This window comes from Mastomys coucha, unplaced genomic scaffold (assembly GCF_008632895.1).
Source record: "Mastomys coucha isolate ucsf_1 unplaced genomic scaffold, UCSF_Mcou_1 pScaffold16, whole genome shotgun sequence".
Lineage (NCBI taxonomy): Eukaryota > Metazoa > Chordata > Mammalia > Rodentia > Muridae > Mastomys > Mastomys coucha.
Window position 1 is genome coordinate 49912534 of NW_022196898.1, and position 19461 is coordinate 49931994.

Genomic DNA, 19461 nt, shown 5'->3' on the forward strand with positions numbered 1-19461 from the left:
TTTAGAACAATTTAAAAAACCATCCAGTGTCTAGCATGATCCCGAATCCATGGCGGTGGCTGGGTCTGTGCCGCCACTGAGGGCCAAGTCTGGGTCATGGTTCTACGCCATCCTGGGTTACCACGAAAGGCCATGCGGATGTCCATGGTCTGTGCTGCAGCCTGAAGCTGTGTTGTTGTGCTGCTAACAGAGACCATGCTGAGCTCCTTGGCACATGCTGACGCGGGAGACCATGTGGAAGTCTGTGATCTTGTCTGCCTCCATAAACCATGTGCAAGTCCACGGTCCATCCTCCCACTGATTGTAAAGGGCAAGGAAGCTACTTTTGCAGTGGTATCGATGACTGCGGACTCACAGTTGAGAAAGAGGGACACAGAAGGCTTCTGTGACAACACCTCCCTGTCCCTCAAGAGAGGTAACAGTCTAGATAGAAAGCCATCAAAGGGAACTCTTAAAAACTGCGCTAAGCATGCTGAAGTGTGGCTTTCCACAATCCCATAGTTGATGGCTTCTGATGGGGCTTTAGGTAGGGAGGGACCCAGGTTTCTTTAGAGTTTGACCATGCTCCAGTGAGTATATGGGTAACACAAATTAGACATCATCATCATCATCATCATTATTATTGCTATTATTATTACTATTATTGTTGAGGAGGGAGGAGGACATACGATGTGAGGAGCATACCAAGGAGAACTGGGAAGGGGCTGTGCTTGGGGTTCAGAATGTGAAATTCCCAACTGATCTATTAAAATATTATGAAAAAAAAAAGGATCAATTCTTCCAGCCCCAAACTGTATTGAACTTCTTTTTAAAAATCTTTGTCTGACTTACTGTCAAGATCCAGTCCAGCTAGGTCAGCCAAGGATGTAGCTGCTTATAAACAAAGAAAAAAATGTGTTCTCTCGCATACTTAATGCTTCAAAATAAAACCAGATATATAACAGAGAAAAGTTTAAATGCGCTCAAACTTGAAACTATTAAGATTAGAATTGGTTAGTGTTCTGGGTGGGGAAGAATTTTCTAAAATGTTATGCATTAGAGAGGGTGAAAGGAGAACAGGGGATCCTTTAAAGAAAATGAGGCTTAACATAAAAATATCAGTATAATATCATTTTTAGATGGGAAAAATGGGGGTAAAGAATCTACTATGCATATTTCAGGCAATGGATTTATAACCTTAATAACTAAAATAACTTATTCCTTAAAAGAATGACTCATGCTGGAACCCAGAGCTCCCAAATATGGTTAAACTGGCTAGTCAGCTTCCTCTGGGAAGCCTGTCTCTCCCTTCTGAATGCTAGAATTACAGCCAGATGACCCACCCACCTTGCCTTAAGGTGGGTTCTGGGGATCCAGATTCTCCAAGGAATCACACTTCCTTGGCCAGCAGTTTATTCATTGAGCCATCTCCTCTGTCCAGGTGAACACAATTTTGTTCACAAAGATGTGTAACCAAAAAGAGAAATTACTTAAATGGTTAATATAATTTAGTTGATTGAGTAAAATTATCAGTTTATCAAAATGATGGTTTTTTTTTTTTTACAGGCTTTAAATCACAAGCCTTTTCATTTTGTTGTTGTTGTTTTTGAGACAGGGCTTCATGTATCCTAGGTTGACCTTGAACTCACTCCATAACCAAGGATAACCTTTCAATTCTAATCCTCCCGGCTGTACCTGAGCAGCTGGGATTACAGGCATATGCCACTGCGTCTGATTTATGCAGCTCTGGGGTTCCGACTCCGGGCTTCTTGAGTTCTAGGCAACCGCCCTACCAACTGAGCTTTATGCTTTGCCTCTAAAAGTCAAATTTTGGGAAATAAGTTTAAAGACTTCGAAGGTATCCAACTATGTCAATTAAAAAGGCTACAACGCTGAATACTTCATGATTTCATTGTGTAATAAAATAAGATACACATGTGGGGAGAGGGGCGGCGACAGACAGAGACAGAGATGTGGGTTGGGGGTGCGACTGAGCACTCCAGCCCCTAGGGGAACACACCTACACTGCCAAGCCTTTACACAGGAAGGACTAAGCACTCAGGACCTTTCAGACTGTCTCTAATGTGAGAAACTCCTAAAGCACCCTTCATGGCTTCTTCATTCAACACACAAGAAGCCCAGACTTAGGTAAGAGTCAGGTTCATGGCACCACTTGGGTCCAAACGTTTCTTGTTAACCAGGAAGCCAAATCTAAACGGAACAATACAAGGCACAAAGCAGTGCTTGTCACATTCTAAAGGTCTAAAGGCCTTGTGTGCTCAGTGTTTCTTAGCTGTAGTAGGAGCTGACCCTCCTTAGAGTGGGAAATCTGAGCAGGGATGAGGTAATGCCTTTCCCTGAATATGGGGAGGAAGTAGGTGGGGGCAAAGAGGACATGACACCGAAGATTAGTCCCCAGGGGTCCAGCTGTTGCTCTGCTCCACTGCACTGTGACCTTGGACAAGTCACTTTCTCTACACATCTTGGCTTATGAAAGGGGCATAGTGAGTGGTACCTGCTCGGTTTGCTTCCTGGGGTCCAGGGAGGATTAAATTTGCTAGGTACGCAAGGGTGGAATTGCTTTATAATATAAACTCCAAGGAATGACTATGCTGATCTAATGACTAGCCTATATGCCGGCTGGCTATTAGATCAAGACTGAAATCTTGTGTGACCTTGTTTTTCATCCGCTGTGTAATTTGGGGATGGAAGGCAGCACATGCTCACAAATAAAAACATTTCCCTGCTAATCATGAAGCTGGCTGACGGGTGCGCGCCACATTTAACATACGATCAGTAAGGCCACATAAAAGTAAACAAACCAGAACAACTGTCTCGTTGAGGAGAAATCGAATCCTGGGAGTCACAGCCCTCTCTCTAACCCTTTTTAAATCATTGGATCTTAATCATTTCAGAGCCAGATGGTAGTGTGAGGAGGTTGCAGTGAGGAGGTTGTAAGGAAAGCAGTGGCTGGCCTGTGACCAGCAAGCGGGCCGTCGGTAGAGAACCTGCACCTGTTAGAGATGGTGGAGCTAAGCCACATTAAGTAAGATACCACTGTATACAGAATCAATAAGACTGCAAATACAGAAAAACTGAAGGGTTCTTGGTATTTATTTGGCTATTACTTTTTCTGTTAAAGCTAAGGCAGGTGATGCAAGCAGTTCTAAAATTGCTACAATTGATGCACTAGAGTCAGGCTGGCTGGGTTCAAGCCTCGTTATTCACCTGACTAGCCTACTGCCTCAGCCCCTGTGAAACTCGTCCACGTAACCTTGGACTCTGTTAAAACTCAAAGGTCAGCAGTGAGAATAAAGGAGCTGTGTGTAAGCTTGGAGTGCTGTGGCCAACGCAGAGTGCACTCTGAAAATGACAACTAAACCACCAGGTAAGTCATCACCAATGTTTCCACTAAACTTTTTTCCCTCACAGTCGGTTGCATTTTTTTTAATGAAGTATTGGCTGAAGCAAGTCCCATGATCAAGTCATTATGTGTGTAGCTACAAGCCAACATATTCCATGGAATTAGGAAAAGCAATATGTCTATAAACAACTCAATGGCCCATGCCACATAGCTGATGCCAAGTTGGTGACTGTCATTAGGGATGTTTCATACATTTCACTGACACATGTAGAAAGGACCTGTTTAAGCTAACAGAACACCCAGGGAAGCAAGAAGGTAGGTTTAGATTGTACCCAAGTCCCACCCAGCTGTCTTACTGTGTGTGTGCATGTGCATGTGGTATGTGTGTATGTGTGTGTGCGCATGTGTGTGATTTGTAGAGGTGTTGGGTTCATGTGGAAACCAGAGTCTGACAATGAGATATCTTCCTAAATTGCTTGTTCTTCTTCTTCTTCTTCTTCTTCTTCTTCTTCTTCTTCTTCTTCTTCTTCTTCTTCTTCTTCTTCTTCTTCTTCTTCTTCTTCTTCTTCTCCTTCTCCTCCTCCTCCTCCTCCTCCTCTTCCTCCTTTTCCTCTTCTCTTCCTCCTCTTCCTCCTTTTTCTTCTTCTAATTATTATTATTATTAGCATCATTATTATTATTACAGTCAATTCTAGAACCAGGAGCTCACCCAGAGTTTTAAATTGACTAACCAGAGAGCTACCCCCCACCAAAAAAACTTACTGTCTTCAATCCCAAGAAGAAGGGTTATAGATGTGTGTCATAAAGCCTTGATTTATATTTATATTTATAGATGTGGTTCTGGGATCTGAACTCAGGCCATCACGTTTGAGCAGCAAGTGGTTTTTTTTTTCTTTTATTGCATTATGAAAAGTTACATAATTTCAATTTATCTGAATTTGTTAATATTTCAAAACATATTTTAAGTTAATAGAATTAAATCACATTCTTGTTTCCCTTTTGTACCCCAACTCCTCCCAGAAATCCCCTTCAATACCTACATTATCTTTTTTGTCATATGCCTTAAAATTTATAAAATATTATAACAATAAAAATAAGAATTATAAAAGTTTTTTGATATAAACAACAATCAATTTAACAGTCATATGTAGATGCTTGTCTATAGCAATAGCGAAAATACATTTTTCTCAATATAAATTTTAAATAACTCCAAACATATTAACTGTATATTTCAAAATAATACATCACTACTAGTATTTTCTTAAATGAACATAAATATATGAAGTCTTTTTGTTTGTTTGTTTTGTTTTTAGTAGAGTTTAAAATCTTGGCTCTTACTGTGGTACAAGCCCAAAATAAGAATAATTTTTAGACATTGGATTTCATTGTAATAAGGCTGTACTTCAATGACCCTCACATCACCAAAGTATTTTACCTCCATCGTAGCTAAGCTGACAGTTGACAGTTCTGCTGCACCAAGGAATTAATTGTAGGCACGATTTTTGGATACAGACTTCCTGCTATGGTCAAAGCTATTTGACTTGAGTGAGTGACTTTATTCTCAGCCCACAGAGAACAGGTTACATTCGTTTAAGAAATGGTGTAGGTATTAACATGGTCTATCCATAAATTCATTTGCCAACTGTTTCAATGAACAATGGTTCTGCTTAGAGGGCGGCACAGACATTCCGTGAGGGTAAGAGTATGATTCATTAGCTGGAGCAGCCAATGTTTTATCTGCTGAGCTATCTCCCCAGCCCTGGACCACTTCTTATTAATATTTGTGTTGCTGATATCTAGAAGCATTTGGTCACTTTCCATAAATAACAAACAGAAGTAGTAAACAACTGGCCAAAACATGAAAGACAGCTCTTGGGAGTGTCCCTAAGATGACAGCATGGGGTACTCCCCAGATTACTAGTCCTCACACAGACTTTCTGGGCATCACTCAAAAACTAAAAGTCCTGGGAAGAAGAGTCACCTGGGCTACCATGGCTACCATGTGTCCATAGGCAGGATGTGGCCCCTGCTGCAATGGTGGCACTGTTGGTTGGGGGGATACCAACCACTCTCTGACTAAATATGAGACCTGCTCAGCAGGAGAGAGCTCATGCCTAACACTGTAGAAATATTCAAAAGTCCAATGGCTTGGAGGTCTGAGATCTTTTGGCTTGTCAAAGTACTCAAGGAACAAGGGACAGAAAGACAGGAAGGAATGTGGTGGTGACATGCTGTCCTTTGGCCATGACATAGTTATTGCACCCATGAACTCAGAGCAGTGGTGCCCAACTAACTGAACAAGATTTGCTCAATTCAGGGTCTACCAACATTTCATCAGGATAGGGAAAGCCCTCATGAGGCCTTGCCTGCTCCAAGGAGATATAGCCATTAGGGAGATGTGTTATATTGCTCACTGGTGTAGTCATGGGTAGCTTTCCCTTGCTCAAGTAAATAACCCCTCACACTCCTCAACCCTCACACACACACACACACACACACACACACACACACACACACACACACAGCCATAAAGTAGGAGGCGGACTTGTTGGAATGAGGGGATCAATAGGAAGTAAAGGAGGGAGAGAGAATAATGAAGGGAGCATATTCGAGATCCATTATATACTATGCTAGAACAAAACATAAAAACAAATGAGTTAGTTGTGTGCCCCACCATCACAAACCTGCATGTTGACTCTTTAAGCCAAATGTGGTGGCATGTACCACCCAGCTTTAATCCACACAGTTGGGAGGCGGAGGCAGGTAGATCTCTGTGAGTTCAAGGCCAGCCTGGTTTAAATAGTGAGATCCTGTCTCAAAGAGGAAAAAAGAGGTTATGTCTTTAATTAAAGATATGACTATTGTTTGAGTCAATGTTCTGAAGATATTTTGTTTTTAAGTAAAGCAAATTTCAAACCCATGTAGTCAATACTTAATGAAATCCTTTCACACTAGTGTAGATACTCTTTGTTCATGAGAGTATCATTTTAAACAACTAAAGGAAACCTTTACAAATACAAATTTTCTAAACAGGTAACCAGCCAGAAGAACCACCGACATCCTGAATGAAACCTACAGTGAGAAAAAATAGTGTCAACGGGCTCTAGAACAAGAGCAGGGATTCTTCAGCTCTGCCGAGTCTAGGCTCCTCTGTGTTGCAAGTCTGAATTGTTTGATCAGTCTTGCTGAGTGTAGATTTATGAGCACAGAGTCTAACTTTCACACAGTGGAGGGGTGGATCTGTGAGTTATGTGTGTGACTGCATAAGACTACTTAATTAACCCAACCATCATTCACTGTTTCTATGTCCACAAAAATAAGAGAGTCAAGGTTCTCCCTAGACCAAAGCTTGTGCCTGTGCTTGCGCAGGGTGGACCTGATACATTAGGTAGAGACCCTGATGCTGTATTAAACGCTACTTAACTGTCATTGTATTTAAATGGTAAATTCTGTACCCTAAGATCTGATTGCTCCCGGATGGGCAGATCCTCTCATATCCCAGCTTTTGTTGTATAAACCTCGCCTCCCAGTTATCCATGATTGGTTACTAAAGATGCCTACAGCCCATTGCTGGGCGGAAGAGAGAAAGGTGGAGCTTGGTTCCTGGGCTTGGGGTCTGAGTCAAGGACCACAAGGGACAGACACAAGAGGAAGGAAGAAGGAACCATGGGGTTGGTAGATTGTGAGCACTTGGCCATGAGGGTTGGTCTGGTGGAAGATGGCAAGTAACATCTCAGGGTTATTGACAGGGAAGTAGACAAAATAGCATAGAGGACAGACATCTGCCCAGCTCTGGTGCTGTGAGGCTTATTATACATGTAAAGGTTTTGTGTCTTGTATGTAGAAACTAAATGACCTAAAGTGGGGTAGAAGCCCTTAAATCTTTACTTCAGCCACCTGGAGCAGAGGACAAACCTCACAGATCTTAGAGTGAGTCCTCTATGGGACTGGGGTGGGATGAGTTGAGTATGTCCTGGACTAGAGAGAGGAGGTGATGGGTCAGCATGTCAAGGATCAGAGGGACAGAATGTGGAGGTGGGAGGGTAATGTAGGGTCTCTGGCCCCAGTTATTCATTCTGTAGAGCAAGTACTGAGTTATAAAGGATCCTCCCAGAATCCTTAGCTGACTCTACATTGTAATACCCTGGCCCCTGCCCCTTAGTCCAGGGTGTATAAGCTCCTTAGTAAGGGCAATGGTAACTCTGGCCATGTGATATCAGTCATTTAAATAAAAACTAAAGCCCACATTGCAAAAATGTTTTATTCCTTAGAGATAAGAAAAGCTAATTTGTGAACATTGTATATGAAAATCAGCAGTGCATTGGGAACTGAAAATCAGTTACCCAGAAGATACAAGAAGTCTTTTCTTTTTACCTGCGCTTTCATAGATATTTGCATAGCCTGACTGTTGAGCAACATAGAATAAACACCCTCCTCGATCGTGTCTCTCTTGCTAACTCAAACCCTCAAAGTATATCATTGGACCCTCAGAAATCTCTGAAAGGTGAGCAGAAGCAGGCAACGCAGGCAAGGATCCCAGACTCAGAGAATGAGCTGCTGATGATTTCTTTAGGGAGTCATAAAATCTCCCTCCCCCACCCAATGTATCTGATGTGAGTGTGAAAGCAACCTATTCAAGAACCCAGGGTACTGAGGGGATGCCCTGAGGACAGAACCCCATTGACCTTCTGACCTGTCATCAGGCAAGTACCAGTCAAGAGGATGACCTCTTACTTCCTTACCAGAGCAACAGGCCCTGCAGTGGGGCTGGGGAGACTCATAGTTTCTAACCTGAGCATCTGGAAGGGAAGGTGCTGGAGTCCAGAGGATGTGGGCAGAGGTGAGCATCATGGTGAAGCAGGCAGGAGACAGGGATGCTTTCAAACAGCATGGACTTGTGTTTGGAGTTATCACGGTCAAGACTATAAACACTGAACTGTGGGGAGACACTGCCCAGCTTTCAGCCTGGGTGGTGCACAGGCAGGAATGGCCACAATCACACTGTGAATGCTTTAGAAAGTGGACAAGAGTGTGCAGGCTGAACTTAATTGGACTTCTTAATTGTTTTCAAAGACAATTCTTGTTTTTAGAAGATTTGAATAGAACATAGGCCCCTATTTCGTGGCAGAATATTTTAAACATATAAGCTACAACCTAAAATGGCTTGGCAAACAAAGGACCAGAAGAGCCTAGAAACCTCCCAGTGATGAACTTCTTACATGCTGCAGTCTCTAACAGTGGGGAGATGATGTCACGCTTTGTTGATTTTTGAGATGCTGAGCCTCAACATGGCGGGCCAGCACTCTGCCATGGGGCTCCAGCCCAGCCTTGGTGGATGTTTTGAAAGGAGCCCAACTGCACAATATGAAAATACAACCTCTGAGTCTTCCCAGTGTGCTTGTCATTCCCAAAGTGCCTTACATTCCAGGGAATAGTATCTGCCTTATGTTCCAGTGAACAGCATCTCTCCTACAGCTTTTCCCCTCTGCTGGCCCCTAGCAAAGGGTGAGAAGGATAAGACCAGACATACATGAAGTATCAGAGAAAGGGATTGGATTCAGAAACTGAAACCTTTCTCTTTTGGTCATGGCTGACGCTTACAAGTAACTTGAAACTGCAGAGCAGGCACTCGGGAAGGGGCCAGTCAGTCCTCTGGTGCCCACATTGTTCTGCTCCAGATGGAGGCAGGGTCTCAGCTAATCTGTCCTTCTGTTTGTAGGCATGGGTAGGAGAAGGATGGGAAGGGTGAGAATGAAAGTTTCTATTTGAATACACAAGGTAAAAAAAAAAAAAAAAAAAAAAAAGGTCAACATGTTTGTAATGGTGGAAAGCAGGTTAGGTGATACTGACCAGTGTGAGAGAGCAAGACAATGGATCTCAAGGAATCAAACAATAATGTTGTTGTCCGGACTGAGCCCCAGTGCACACATTCTCAGAAGTGCTCAGATTCTAGGATGGGACTATGTGGGAAAGAAAGAGTTTAGTACAAGGAAATCCAGAGGAGACCAGGTTATAAACAGAATAATGGTGTTCTTACATAGAGTAAGACCAAGTCATTTACACACACACACACACACACACACACACAAAAGAGAGAGAGAGGGAGAGAGAGAGAGAGAAAGAGAGAGAGATATCTAAATGGCCAAGGAGATTAACACTGCTGTGACTATTTTCATTTCAAAGAGGGTCCACTTAAAATATTTACTCTGGTGTCTCCTTCAAGTGGGGACCACCGCAGGGCATTGAGATTTTTTTTTTCATAAATCATTAACCACGGAGCCAGCAAGGGAGAGTTCAGAGCCCTTGTCAATGTAAGATCAATGGGGGCTGGGCTAAATCATCTCAGAGAGGGTGATGCTGGCCAACATACTTATGCTTAGGGCTACAGGAGCTCAAGTGCAGAAAGATGTCCCTAGGATGTGGAGGAGAGATTTGTTCTTCCCAAGGTGAGTTGCTGGGTGCCTCATGTCCTGGAGAATAGAGGCCATAGCCTGCCACCTCTCCTGTTTGTCCTCACTTCATTCCCAGAGCCTGCAACTGGATGTGACAGGTAGTGGGAGGGGGGGCAATCCATTTGCCTCCTGGGCCCCACTTGCTCATTATGAAAGCTGCAATTTCATCTCAGATGGGCGGTATAAAGCCTGTTGTCATATTTTATGTGATGATGTTAACTCTGCTATGAAATTACACCCTGAGAATGCCCCAGAGCCGGCTCAATACACATAAATAGCCATTTATCAGATGCAACCCATAATCTCCTTGTTGCCATGACCCATCCTGTAATTTTCCCTTAGCCGACAAGTTACAAATAAAGAGTGTACTTAGACTTCAGTTATGAGTTTTAAAATATGAAATGCGCATTTTTTTTTACTTTGGTCCATCTGGTTTACAATTAGGCAAAGATTCCGAGACACTTTTCCTGGCCTCCCACAGGAAGCCCAGCCCACCAACAGCAGCAGCTCTCACCTCTGAGCTCTTGTTCCTCCATCACTCTAAGACATGCATTTCTCTTATCATTCATAGACTACCACTGCAAGCTAAGGGCCTCATTGTGCTCATGGACATGGTATAAGCTTTACAGACATACAGTAATTTTTCCCATGAAAAACTAATGGGGCATCAGTGTGTGTTAGAACCGTAGCATTCTGTACTAGAGACCTTACATCTATGCTCCCATTTCATATATGAGGAGACTAAGGTTCAGAGCATGATGCTGAAGATTACAGCTAATAATTGAAGGCATGATTTGGATCAAGACCAACAGTCTGGATTACGTTTCGTGGCTACTGTAATAATAGCAAATGGTGTGGTTTCAAAGATAGAAATATATTCTGTCAAGGATCCAGAGAGCAGAAATCTGAAGATAAGATGCAGACATGAAAAACACTCTTTTAGGGAACTCTAAGGGAAAATCAGTTCCCTGTTGCTTCTAGTTTCTAGTGGCCAACCGTGCATCCTTTAGCTTGGGACTGCATCTCTTGGCTCCATCTTCACACCCCATGGCCACTGCTATCATCACCACAACCCACTCTCTCCCATAAAGATCATGTGATTACACTGAAGCCTGTCCAGATAATCTGGCCTTCACCCTTGCTCTCAAGGGCCCCAACTTTATCTTACCTTTTGCCTTCTATGGTCACATTCGTTGCTGTTAGATGTTCCATGTAGGTGACTTTTGGGGACTCCTTTAGCCCACCACAGGCTACAAACGTGTCAAGACCAGAATCCCCATCACTACTTACACATACACAAGGCATCCTTGAATTTGGGGAACTAGAAATAGGATGTGCTTGTAAAGTTGCCCTCTGGTCAATTTTCATGAACATAAAATGTGTTGGGATCCTAAGATCATAAAGTCCTTTAGATTCAAGCTTGACACATAAAGAAAACAAGATCTATGAGAGCATTATAATCACCTTGCTCCAAATATGCTTCCTAGAGAGCCTTGGCTAATCAGAACCAGGCAAGAGAAGACACACAGCAGGCCACATCTGACCTCCAAGATGAGCATCCATACTCCTTCATCTACACGGTTACAATGACATCGACTGTGGCTTTGAAATGCCCTTGAGCCAACTCCTTCTTGAGGTTTTTCTCTGTTGGGCACAGGAACAGTTGGATGGGAAAATGAAGCACTTCATTAATTATGTGTACATCTTTCTACATAATAACATTGACATGCTGATTATCCATAGAAGTCAATCATCCACAAATCCCTTTATAGGAGGAAATTATCAAGTCTGCCACCTTGACACTTGTGTTTGCTGTCAGAACACATGTCCTCCCATGGCTTGGATCTCTCCAAAAATACCTTTTTTTTTTTCTTACTAGAAAAGACTTTCCTGTAACCTTTTTTAAAAGCTTTTCTTTTTTTCACAGAATTTTGTGTCAACAGTAAAGGACATTTTTGAAATGATTAAAAAAAGGAAATCATCTATAATCCCCACCACCTAGCAAACAGTTTTCACGCTGGTGGAAGAACCAACCTGATGCCTGCATCAGCAGCTGGAGGTGGTATACAAAAGGTAAACAGGAAAATATTTGCTTTTCAGTTGTGCGGCATAGATCTAGTGCGTGATTTGATTAAAGCTCTTGGGTGCCCTGGCAACTACACTCCTATGAGTAAACAGATCCTCATTGTGCTTTAGCACCTGAATCCAGAGGAGAGAAAAATGAGTGGGCAACAGTCTGGAAAATTCCAGGGTACTCAAGGATTCATCTGGAATCATCCAGCCAGTGCTGGGACTTTGGCATATGAAGTCAGCTAGGGAGCCGATTGGTGATGATTGATGAGGACCGTGTTTCCCAGTGCAGATTTCACAAGGGTTCATACCAGTTTTCAAGTCATCATTCCCCACCATCTATTGACTCTGTGGATGCCAACTTTAGGATTACCAGGAAGTACTCCCAAGGAAGATACTTACATATGAAATATGAATCCAATCCAACTGATTGTTTCCTATTTTATGGACACTGTAGAGACAATAGAAATGAAGATAATGACAAGTTCGTTGCAGGGGAAGATTGTAAGGGCTATCCTGATGGTGATGTCAAACTCTATTTCTGAAGTAGAGCCCCCTGGGGTGCTCTCACGCTGCTCTTGGCCATCATGCTAAGACTGGCAGTCCTTTATATACTCTAAGTTATAACAGAGCAATATAGAGCCCTTCCCAAACTTGAGTTCTCAAACTTCCAAATGCTGCAACCCTGTAAGACTTCCTCATGCTGTGGTGACCCTCCCAACCATAAAATTATGTCATTGCTACTTCATAACTGTAATTTTGTTACTGTCACGAATCATAATGTAAATATCCAATATGCAGGATGTCTGATATGTGATTCCTGTAGGGGTCACAACCCACAGGTTGAGGAGGCCTGGAGCTTCCACAAGCCGACAGCTATGCTTCCTAGATGTTGACTGTGGGTTTTGTGACAAATGGAAGCAAGTCAGTTTTCCTGTAGCACCCAGACCCTCAAATTATGTCTTGGTGGCTCCTGTATGTGCTTAAAACACTGAATAATCCTTATTGGACCACTATCTTGAGTTTCACAAGGGAACTCAAACAACAGAGAGTAAATAAATTCACAAATAATCACACTGAAGGACATCATTAAGTAAGACTGACAGCAAATAGGAGTAAAGGAGTGTGTTTTGCTTGTTTTTGTCTAGTGAAGCTAAGGTAGCAGGATGATGTGTGGAAAGGGGCTGGATTAGAAAGGGAGAGAGCCCCAGGCCCTCTGCATCACCATAGGTAAAGCAGGGTACCCCTGTCACTCTGCTTTCCTCTTCTTTAAAATGGGTGCTGTTGCTGGGTAACTAAAAGGTAATCTTCAACTCCAAAACTATGAAATTATTTTTATAACATCAGAGGTAATTAAAACTGGGCTGCACTCTGGAGTAGTAAAGCTAATAAAAAGAAAAATAGGGAAACTCTGAACACTGACTTCGTCCTCAGCTCTATCCCAGCTAACACGCATGGCTAACACACAGAGGAGACTAGAGTATGTTTCCATTGACATTTTTAGTCTCACCTGATAGTTGTTTTCAGAATCAGAGACATATCAAATCCAGAGGGACTCTTGGAAATTTGAACAACCAACCACTGGAGTGGGACTGGACTGGGGCATGGCCTCTGGGCTCTAAGCCAATGCTTCCTGCTCACAATCACTCGGCCCCGCCCCTTCCCTCCTCCCAACTCTCTGGTTTTTCAGAGTTTTGGAACCAGGTCTCTTCATGTAATCTATGCTAGCCACAAGATCACTATATAGCTCAGGCTAGACTTGAACTCCTGATTCTCCCGCCTCCTCCTTTCAAATGCTAAGATTACAGGTTGGCACCTGTTTTTTCCCCTTTTCCTTTTAAATCTTTGAAACTTTCATACGTGTGTACAATATTTGTTGATCATATCTGTCCTCCCCTCCTCTGTTTCAGCTCCCACAGGACCTTCACAACTTCATGTCCTCTTTTTATATCATTCATTTTTTTAATATTTTTTTTATTGATTCTTTGGGAATTTCACATCATACATCCCAATCCCACCATTTCCCAGTCCTTGCATATCCATCCTCCTTCCTTGTAGACTCCTCATCAAAATAAAACAAAAACAAAAATAAAAAATCTTAAAAAAAAAAAAACCTCCCACACCAACCCCTCTGGGCACAGCCTGCTCCTCTGTTAATCACAGCCTCTCTAATGCTATCCACCGCTGTTTCAGCTGTTGCATCTCCAGTTCTACCGATCTTGAACCACCCCATCCCCGATCTTCCCTTCCTCTCCATCACAAAGGCATTCATTCCCCTTAGTGGCACTGGGAGCTGCAGTGTGTCATGCAGTATACCCTTTTGCCCAAGTAGTTTTACTTGCAAATGTTCATTGCAATGGGTCCTTGGTCTGGTTCAAGGCCTCTGGCATCTGCTACACCATCAATACTGGACCTTCACCAACATTCCTCTTGGTTATCCTGCAATTGCCCAGAGTCATGAAGATCCTGTGGCTATGGTTCTGCCAGAACCATCTCTTCACACATGACAGTAGCTCACAGATGGGATAGATGTTGGGGTGGACCAACCCAAGGTCCTGGATCTGGGCCAGGGTAGTAGCTGAGTTGGTCAGCTGGGGTCTCTGCTGGGTATCCCCTCCTCTAGTCGAGGGCCAGGGCCAGCTCTCCCGCTCTGGGGAGTGGGAATGGGGGTGTGGGTTGGCGGCCAGTTCTGCACCTACACCATCGGGGTCTGCTCTCCCATGCCAGCCTGGTGAAGGGTGGGACCAGCTCCCTTGTCTTGCCCACCACAGCCTTGAGTGAGAGGTCGGGACAGCTTTCCTATAGCTGGTAAGGGGTGGGGTCAACTCAGCACTAGCACTTGAATAACCTCAGGGGGCAGCCCAGATCACAAACACCAGCATAGCATAGCACATGGCTTCACACATCAACACAGACCCCCATCTGCAGTAGGGTCACAGACACAGGCTCTGCTCCCAATGGCAGCATGGTCCAGATAAGACAGTTCAGACCACTTAGCTCAGGTATGGCCCCCAGCAGCAGCATGGCCCGGACATTACCATGGCCTCAGGCAGCTGAGCAGTCACCTCATCATCCTTGTATCTCCAGTTCTACCTCTTTCCACAGCACAGGAACCACACTGCTTCTCTGTCTCCCATCTCTCTACCAGGTAGTCTTTCTCATCTCTACATCACATTTGTTCATTATAGTGTCACTGGTGCCCTCTGGACCTAGGAGTCAGGGTCTGGTTGCTTGGGGGTCTTCTGGCAGATCTCTGGGTAGGTCAGAAAGGATCAACTGAGAGAGTAGCCCCCACCCCTGGATGTCGGTGGCACCTTCTCACAGGACCTCAGACAGAACAGGAGTCTGGGAATTCAGCCTTGTGCCAGCATTCTCGCCTTCTGCTCTGTGACAGCATGAGCTATTCTGTAAAGTTGTCTACAAAACAGTGGATGGAATCCCCTGAACACAAGAACCCAAATAAGACCTCTTCAAGTTATCTCTGTCAAGTGTATTGCTATCTCAGTGGGAAAAGACACCGATGTGCAGGCAACAGGGGTGCAGTACCTATGTGTACCACATCCTGTGAGTTTTCATCTCCTATGGCTGAGCCTGCTCCATCTAGAAACGGGGCCAATGGTAGAATCTGTTTCCCAGGGTCCTCTGCAGCCTGGTGGAGTGGAGCACTCAGAGAGCTCCTGGTACTTGCAGGTGTGCTGACCGTATTGAGGATCCTTTTCTTGGTTCATCAGGCTGAATCGGTCCTCTTACTCCTTTATTTCAGCACTTCGCAAGCTATTAATTAAATCAGCCTAGAATCTTCACAGGGTCCAACACCAAGCTTCCCTGCTAATAGTTTCTGAAATACACATTGTACTTTTGAAAATAAGCCAACCTCTTCTTTTTAAAAAAAAATATTTATTTATTTTATGTGCATATACGTCTGTGCGAGGGTATCAGATCTTGGGGGATCAGTTATTAGCTGTCATGTGGGTGCTGGGAATTGAACCTGGATCCTCTGAAAAAGCATTCAATGCTCTTAAACTCTGAGCCATCTCTCCAGCCCCTGATCTCTGCCTCTTAAATCCTTCCTGGTCTATGTCCCCAAGGTTGCATAGGTTAGGTTGTGAAGCTGCTAATCAGCTAGCATGTTTGAGCCCATTTACCATGAATTGGGGGATCTTATTTATAAAACTGATTAGCTAGTGTTTCGGGGTGGATAGCACTGACTTTAGCTAGAAGCCCCTGGTGTGGATAACCACATACTTTTTATGCCTTCTCTCCCCTCCTCACTGCTAGCTCCATGCTAAGTCCACCCTTTGACACCTGGTTGTCACCACAGGTGTGTCCCTATAGGCAGGGCTAATAGATACTTTAGGTCCTTATTTTTTCAACCACTGTCTAATAGGCTCCACCTTCACTATTTAAGTGGCATTTAACAGTTAACCTGAATGGAGAGCTCTACTTCCCTTTGTCATTGAATGCATCCATTACCGTGCAGATTTCTAAAGTCTAAGAACATCACTGCTCCTGGCATAACAGTCATAGTTCCTATCTCTTTTGGCATCCTGTGGAAAAGCACTGGGCACCAGATACCCATTCTCCCTCTACTCAATCAGAACTTTGGAAGGAAGCTGACATACTTAAAGAGAAGGAAAGGTCTAACTTATAAAGAAGAGAGCATGATATGGGGAAACTGAGGCAGAATAATGAAGCATCCTGGGTGTGACCACTACAAGGAGTTGTTACTACTCCTGCGACTGAAGGGGTAAGAAGAAGGTATGGTTAGTTCAGAGTTCCTACACAGTGCTTCGCATGTATCAAGCCAAAGAGAGAGAATCCTTGGGAGGCCAAGGATTCAGCCATATGGTCGGCTTCCTGGGCCTAGAGAGAGGCAGAAGGACAGAGGACAAACTGGAAATGCAGGTGGAAGGTGTCCAGCACGAGAGCTAAGGTTTTGGATGAGCATATTTCCCTGCTCCCTCTCCTAAATTTCATTTTGAAATTCTCTTCCTCAGAGTCCCTCGCCAAACATATTCATCCTAATTTTTCAAGAGCTGATTTCCCCGCCAGGAGCCTATCATCCAAGTATTACCAGCCCTGCTTTAGAAGACCAAATCCTGATTTTGGATCCCATCTAGGTAGCCAGCTGTTCTTTTCTCTTTTCTTACCTCTTCTAAAATTCCAAGCCTCGTGGAGAGATGCAATGGGAAGGTAAGATTGCCTTGTGAGATCTGGGTGGATTTCTCTACCAGCATGACGTCAGAATCAGGGTCTCACAGCTAGTGCAGAGATGCTCTTGTAGTTCTCAAGCGTACAGGTACCACCTTATCCTAGGATCTGCAGTCAGGGCTTTATAATGGCCAGTAGAGAGATCTACAGGACTGGGACACTCCTGTTCGCTTTCTCTTGTGTCTGAGCCACACATCTGTCAGGATGCCCCTCTTTCCAAACATTTAACTCCATTTTTACTACATTCAGCCATACTTTTTCCACCCAGTCTTTGGTCTTTGTACTTGAGACAGTGAGAATCATTCACCCTTGCTGAAAAGACCAATAGAACATTTGAGAGGAGGGATATGAAATACATTATGAATTGTGTGCCCACATTATTTATGTTTTTTTATTAAAGAAATTTTCACTTTTAAAAAGTGCTTTAAAAGTATATTTATTAAAAATCGGGGAATAAAAGAAAATATTTCTAAGAAGTTTACTAGTCAGGTAGGCAAATGGTGAAAAGATATTACATAAAATGTTGCAAATGTATATTGCTAAATGCATCCTCTAGAACAGCGGTTCTCAAATTTCTAAATGTCAAGACCCTTTAACACAGTTCCGTGTGTCGTGCTGACCCTTAACCATAAAATTACCTTAACCATAAAATTATTGTCATCACTACTTCCTATTTGTAATTTTGCTACTGCTATGAAACGTAATGTAAATATCCGACATGCAGGGTATTATGTACGACCCTTATAAAAAGGTCATTTGAATCCCTGCTCTAGAAGTTGTTGTCTAAACACCTTGATGAACATCAAAATCAATCAAAAATTGTTTAAGGCTGCCTGCCTCCGAGCTAAGCTAGTGTATGCACATGGCAGCTGGTGACAAACGCTCCAGTCAGTCTAAACCAGAGTGGCTTCTTCCTCTCTGCTGTGAAAGGAGGTGAGTACGTGCACACAAGCCCGCTCAAGGTGAAGAGGGTTGTGCTCCGCCATAACCAAAACATTTATACCTCTGTAGCTCAGGGAGCGCTGAGGAAGAGGAAAGAAAATTAAGAGAGGGAGCACAGGAAGAAGGCTGTGGAATGTCATCTTCTGGGGAGGATACAGCCATTCCAATCATGACCTGTGCTTGTCTACACTGAGGCTGCTTAACAGCCTGTTAACAGTCAACCGTGGATGAGGGAGGAGCTTGAGAGAACTGGTTAGTTTCTCTTACTGAGCTAGTAGTCCACTGATAGATTCTGAGAACTAAGAGTTACTGACATGGGCTGAGTTAGCACTGGTGAGCCCACTGGACTGCGATGGAGAGTTACCAAACCCACAGCGTACTAGCTGCTCCTTGTTGCTGTGATAAAACACCATGACCAAAATCAACTTATTGAGGAAAGAATTTATTTGGGTCTATAGCTCCAGAGAGAGGGGGGTGGGAGGTGGGATGGGGTGGGGTGGGGTGGGGTAGGAATGTCAACAGGAGGCCAGAGCAAAAAGCAAAGAGGTCACATGTCAACCCCATTGAAGAAGAGGAGAGAGACATGGAAGTGGGATGAGTTATCCAAGGACCTTAGAGATGGCCTTGGGTTAACACACTAGGTCTTGATACAAACCAAAGACATTGGTATGGAAAAGGGAATTGTGGGAAGGGGAGGAGGAGGATGGGATGGGAGGCCGGATAAGGGACAAAAGTTATCAGGATGCAATGTATTCATAGATGAAAATGCCAAAGAAAAAAAATAATTAATAAATAAATGAACATGTGGTGTGTGTGTGTGTGTGTGTGTGTGTGTGCGTGTGTGTGTGTATATACATAGCTCTGACTGTCCTGGAACTTGCTATATAGACCAAGCTGGCCTTGAACTCACAGAGATCTGCTTACCTCTGCCTACCAAATGTTGGGATTAAAGGCACACACTACAATGCCTGGCTAACTAATATATTTTAAAAGATTTATTTGATTTCATTTGATTTGTATAGCATGTATGTGCCTGGTGCTCCTGGAGGTTAGAAGAGGACACCAGATCCCCTAAAACTGGAATTATAGAGGTATGAGTCATCCTGTGGGTCCTGGGGGCAAAGCCCTTGTCCTTTGCAAGAGCAGCTAGTGCTCAATTGCTGAACCATATCTCCAGCTCTGAACAACTTCAATTTATTTAAAAACAAGAACAAGAAAAGATATTGCTTAAACACACTCTTGCAGCTCCTGTGTGTTTATAATTCACACATATGTCCTAACGCACTTAGACATTCTGTATGTTATGAGCAACCATAATACCCAAACTCGAATACTCAGACAGTAAATCAATTCTGTTTTAAAATCATATTCATTTGTAATCAATAGGAGAGTATGAGGAAAGGAAAGCAGCTGCCTTTGTCCTTCCCACCACCTGAGGCTCAA

General features: G+C 43.5%; 1 long non-coding RNA gene across 1 annotated transcript; it reads right to left on the reverse strand.

Annotated features, from left to right (window-relative positions):
• Positions 1-11237: 11237 nt before the first annotated feature.
• On the reverse strand, positions 11238-15002 carry LOC116094215. Its single transcript, XR_004120001.1, has 3 exons — positions 14931-15002; positions 12268-12316; positions 11238-11439 (listed from the first exon to the last, which is right to left on the reverse strand). It is a non-coding gene; the product is annotated as an uncharacterized LOC116094215 (long non-coding RNA).
• Positions 15003-19461: the final 4459 nt, after the last annotated feature.